The following is a 5,727-nucleotide window of genomic DNA, read 5'->3' as shown; positions in this document are numbered from 1 at the left end:
CTGTGTCTGTCCCTTCGGGGAAATGTCACGCTTTGAGTACCGGAGTCCTGTTAGCCCGCTAAAGCCCGGTTTTCCGGAGTCCTGCTAGCCCAGTGCTACAGCCCGGACCCACTTGCTGATGACCGACACGTTCGAAGCTGGGTCATGGATGCCTGTCCCTGTAAGTCTGTGCCACTTTGGGTTTACGACTAGTCATGTCAGCCCGGGCTCTTTATCATATGGATGCTAGCGACACTATCATATACGTGAGCCAAAAGGCGCAAACGGTCCCGGGAAAAAGGTAAGACGACACCCGTGGGGATACCGTGCGTGAGGCCGCAAAGTGATATGAGGTGTTACCAGCTAGATCGATGTGACATCGAGTCGGGGTCCTGACATCAGAACTCCAAGGACAGAGTTGGGCCGGCGGACACTTTCATGGTGGTGCCAACCCCTGCAGCATGACAAGGCCAACACATCAGTTATTTGAAGAAACGTGAATGCAGAAGGTACAAAAAGATTAAATGCACTTACCTCTCCCCATTAGGGAAAATCAACCACCTCTGCTCACGGGTCGCCGGCACGGACGGGAGCCGTGTAGCACCACGCTGGTAGACGTTGCCCCCCTCCTCCCCCTCCTCATCAGTCGGCTCCCCGCCATCATCAGCATGGCCACTCGGCTCCCCGCCATCCTCAGGCTGACCCGACCAGGTACCCCATCCAGACGTGTGCTCCTCCGGGGTCTCGTGGGCCGAAGGCCCGTCGACCCGAGGCTCGTGGGCCGAAGACCCATGGACCGGAGTCCGTGCAGCCTCCTCCTCAGCCGAGTCCACCCTAGCAGTCACGTGCTCGGGTGAAACAGCTGGGGGCGGTGGCGAGGAAGGCGCCGTAAGAGTCACCCTACCTCCTCTCCCGCGACCACGTGCTCCACCTCCTCTGTTCTTCTTACCTCGTCCCCTGTTGCGCACCGCGGTTGACGAAGAAGGGCCCGGCGGTGTCGCCATACTGTCCAGCAACGCTCGGCGGAGAGGTGCGTGTGGAATGGAAGACCTCGCACGCGCCGACGAAGAAGGGGCCTCGGCGCGCTCCCGACCAGCGCCCACCATCTTTCAACACCTGCCATGACAAAGAATAAACAAATTTAGTACAACATAAAAAAAAGTACCGACATGAATAATAATATGTATATCACTTAAGTGTATCATCATCAAGTACAACATAAAAAAATTGAATACCTGACACTACTAATAATCTCGATCAGTATCATCAATAAATGCATAATCATCATCATCACTATAATCAATGATGGGCTCATAGGGTTCATTGGCATCAACATGTGCAAGGCCACCTTGACGTAATCGGTCAAGCATTGACAGGTCATCCGCAGCAGTAACCTCTTCTTGTTCCGGCTCTTCTTGTTCCTCCTCTGGGGTGATGTCGGATTCATTGTCGCTGTCTACTTCAATGTTTTGGGGTGACGTATAGCGGTTCTTGAAATGCTTTTTGGAAAGACGTGTCTCTTGGAAGAATTCTCCTTCATATGTGTCTGGGTTAATGTGAGGTTCATAATCCTCTTCCTTTGGGGGAGAAAGTCTAGCACGTGGTGGCACTTCATAAACGACATCCCAACCTTTCAGATTTGGATTAGTTTGGCAGGCCCACGGTAGATAGAATACTTGGCTCGCCTGTTGAGCCATAATATAGACATCAGGAACATCTAATTGAGTGCTTTGGTTGATTTCAACTAGCCCTATATGTTCATGAGTCCTTCTAGTCTCCTTCGGCTGAAACCAATAACATTTGAAGACTACGACATTCGGTGGGTTTTCACCATAGAACAGAAGTTCATAAATTGCTTCAACTCTCCCATAATACTCGGTACCTCCTTCGCCGATAGCAGATACACAACAATTTGTAGACTTTCGGTCGGCCATAGATAGCTCTTGGCCATAGGTACGAAAGCGATACCCGTTGATGTCGTACTTGTCAAATGAACGGACCTTATAGTCAAAACCATTAGCGACTTGTCTCAATTCGGCGTCCATAGACTCTGAATTAGCCTACAAGTTTAATATGAAAGGGGATTGTTGCATTATGCACAAATTAGCGAATGTAATGAAATTGTCTAATAGAAATTACCGTTTGTTTGAACCAAGAGATGAAACCGGGATAGCCACCTCCTTGCTTTGCGAGAAGCTCATACTCTTCGACGGAATCCTTTTGGATCTCCGCTCCATACGAGAATATGGCGACGTATCGACTGTATGACATATCCAGGAATAAGAGTAGTTCAAAGGAAATAGAAGTTGCGAAACAATGTACCGAGAACTTACTCAATGTACGGCCGCACTTCTATCAGGTTGTTGAAGATATACAACGAAATGGTCCGCCATTCTTCGTTATCCAAAGATACTGGATGTGAAACACTAGTTGGTGCGAGATTCCCTTTGAATAGGCTGAGGTTGGATCCACCCTTTTTAGGCTCGTCGGCATTGTACCGAGGCTTCGGATTATGCAAATGACGATTTTTGGCTTCGTAGTGCGCTGTTACGAAGTTTGCCGCCTCCTCTGTGATGAATGCCTCAGCCATCGATGCTTCAATTCTACGTTTATTTTTACATTTTTCTCGAAGCGTCTTCTGCATCCTCTCAGTTGGGTAGCACCAACGATTTTGCACGGGCGCCCCCAATCTTGCCTCGGTCGGGAGATGCAAAATCAAATGCTGCATTGGATTAAAGAAGCCCGGTGGAAAGATCTTCTCTAACTTGCAGATCAACTCTGCCGCCAACTCTTCCATTTCTTCTAGCACGCCAGGCGATAGTTCTTTCGCACAAAGAACACGGAAGAAATAGCTGAGTTCTGCCAGTACTAGCCATTCATCCTCAGGGATGAAGCCACGCAACATCACCGGCATTACCCGCTCAATCCATATGTGTCAATCATGACTCTTGAGACCACATATCTTCAGTTTATCAAGATTCGCTCCCCTCTTTAGATTCGCTGCATACCCATCGGGGAACATCAACTGTTGTTGCACCCACAAGAGAATTTCCCTCATAGCTGGCCTTCCAAGATTGAACCATGCCTTTGGCTTTGTCCAGTTCTGCTTTCCTTTCAGTTCTTTCATGTTTTGTAACGGCCTATCACATAGCGCTTCCAGATCGACTCTAGCCTTAGTATTATCCTTTGACTTCCCATCTATGCCGAACAATGTACCAAAAAGTGCCTCAGCGATATTCTTCTCAGTGTGCATCACGTCGATGTTGTGTGGGCAAAGGAGGTCTTTGAAGTAAGGCAGATCCCATAAGCATGTTTTGTGAGTCCACGCGTGCTTAGTATTATACCCCTTGAAGTACCCTGGACATTGTGGATCTGGCTCGAGAGCGTTTAACTGATCCAGGGTCTGTTGGCCTGTCAATGCAGGTGGTGCAGAGTTTTTGACAACTCTACCCCTGATGAAGTTCTTCTTGTCTTTCCTGAACTTATGGCGAGGATCCAGGAACTGTCTATGCATGTCGAAGCAAGAAAACTTGCGACCGGCCTGAAGCCAACGAAACTCAAGAGCTCCCTTGCATGTGGGGCACGGGAACCTTCCATGCACACACCAGCCAACGAATAGCGCATACGCCGGCAAGTCATGCGTCGAGTACATGTACCAGACACTCATTATGAAGTTCCGTTTGCTAAAGGCGTCGTATGTCTTGAACCCATTATCCCAGGCTTCTTGCAATTCGTCCTTAAGCGGCTGCATGTACACATTCATATTTTTGCCCGGATAGTTGGGTCCTGGAATTATGAATGTTAGGAAAATGTTCTTTCTTTGCATAATCTGCCCGGGGGGGAGATTGAGTGGAAAGACAAATACGGGCCAACAACTGTATTGGGTTGCCGTCATACCAAACACACTGAACCCATCCGTGCTGATGCCGACTCGAGGATGCCTCGGATCTGCCGCTTTGTCAGCATGTAATTCATCAAACTTTTTCCACGCAACACCATCCGATGTGTGTACCATCATCAGATTCCCATCTGCATCTAGTTCGGTTTGTTTGCCTGTTTTGTGCCATGTCATCGGTCTGGCCGTCTCTTCGACCATGAAAAGACGTTGAAGTCTTGGTACGATTGGCATATACCGAAGAACACTAACGGGGATTTTGGTCTGTGTCTTCTCACCCATACCGTTGTCTACCACAATATACCTGGAAGACTTGCAAATGGGACAATAGTTCAAGTCCGCATAGTCAAGCCTAAATAAGGCACATCCTTTCTCACAGGCATGTATCTTCTCATAGGGCATCTTCAGTGCACGGAGGATTTTGTCCGACTGGTACAGGTTTGCAGGCATTACATGGCCTTTGGGTAGAAAGCGTCCAAATACTGTCATAATTGCGTCATAGCATTCTCTGCCCAAGTTGAACTGAGCCTTCAGAGCCATTACTTATGAGATGGCATCCAACTGACAAAGCTCAGTGTGCTCGTGGAGCGGACGTTTTGAAGACTCCAACATTTCATTGAAAGCCTTTGCAGATTCCTCCATCTCCTCGTCCGAATCCCGAGCATCATCATAGCCTTGCACCATGTTTTCCATCCCGGTACCATGCTCATCGGTGCGACGATGATCCACCTCAGCTCGGTCACGTTGGGCAGACTCACCATGAAATGTCCACACCATATAATCGGGCGTAAAACCACTCTTCTGTAGGTGTTTGCCCATTTCAGCCTCTGTCTTCTTTTCCCAATTGCCGCACCGGAAACAGGGGCACCAGGTTTTGTTTTGGCCATTTGCAAATGCGGCTTGCACAAACCCCTTGGTTTTTGTGAACCATTCAGCGCTCCATTTGTTCTGACCAGTGTGACCGGTATACATCCATGCACGGTCACTCATCTTGACTTTCAGAGCTACTGGACACACAGCAATTATATATGTAATTCACCATGTATATATTCATCAGTTTATCTATTTTGTCAATTTTATTACGCCCATGCAACCTACACTCTAATAGGTAATGATAGGTCCTAATCCCACCCGTGTATGTGTAGATTGAGTTCATTTTCCCATGCTATGCTCCGGATCCGGCGCAAAATTTCGGCAGCACCTCCCCGTTGTTCTCCTGATACACGTCTCTGCAATAAACAGAGAGGATGTGTACCCAGAGAACAACAAGGGAGGCACTGACGAAATTTATGCATCGGATCCGGAGCAAAGCATATGGGAAAACGAACCCAATCTACACATACTCGGGCTGTCCATGGATAGCGTTGGACAATTCGAAAGAATCAAGGTTATAAATATGCAAATGCATGCATATGTATAACTATGACGCTTTCGAACGGGAGACATATGGTGGTTACGCATACTGATGATTCAAGACACATATATAGCTAGCTATCAAGTTTCATCGGAATAGATCAAATAATTACTGGGGGAGGAGGACTTGTCATTTGTGCTCACCCACGAACGAAGGGGCAGAGCTCGTCAAACGCACGGCGAGGTCGTCGAACACCAAACCTCGCAGCGATGAACCAACTGCACATTTAAAACTACACGATCAACACAATTATATATGATGTTTTTCATAACAAAATCGAGAAATATATGACCTAACTAATAATTCACAAATATATGACCCCGTCGGCCTCTGGAAGCCAAAAAACACCTTTTCGGGAGGTGTCGGTGGTCGGGGTGTCCTGTCGGTGTCGGGGTGCCGTGTCGGGGTCGGGGTGCTGTTCCGGGGTCGGGGGGTCGGG

This window comes from Triticum aestivum, chromosome 4B (assembly GCF_018294505.1).
Source record: "Triticum aestivum cultivar Chinese Spring chromosome 4B, IWGSC CS RefSeq v2.1, whole genome shotgun sequence".
In the NCBI taxonomy this organism is placed as follows: Eukaryota; Viridiplantae; Streptophyta; class Magnoliopsida; order Poales; family Poaceae; genus Triticum; species Triticum aestivum.
This window is presented reverse-complemented; position numbering follows the sequence as displayed.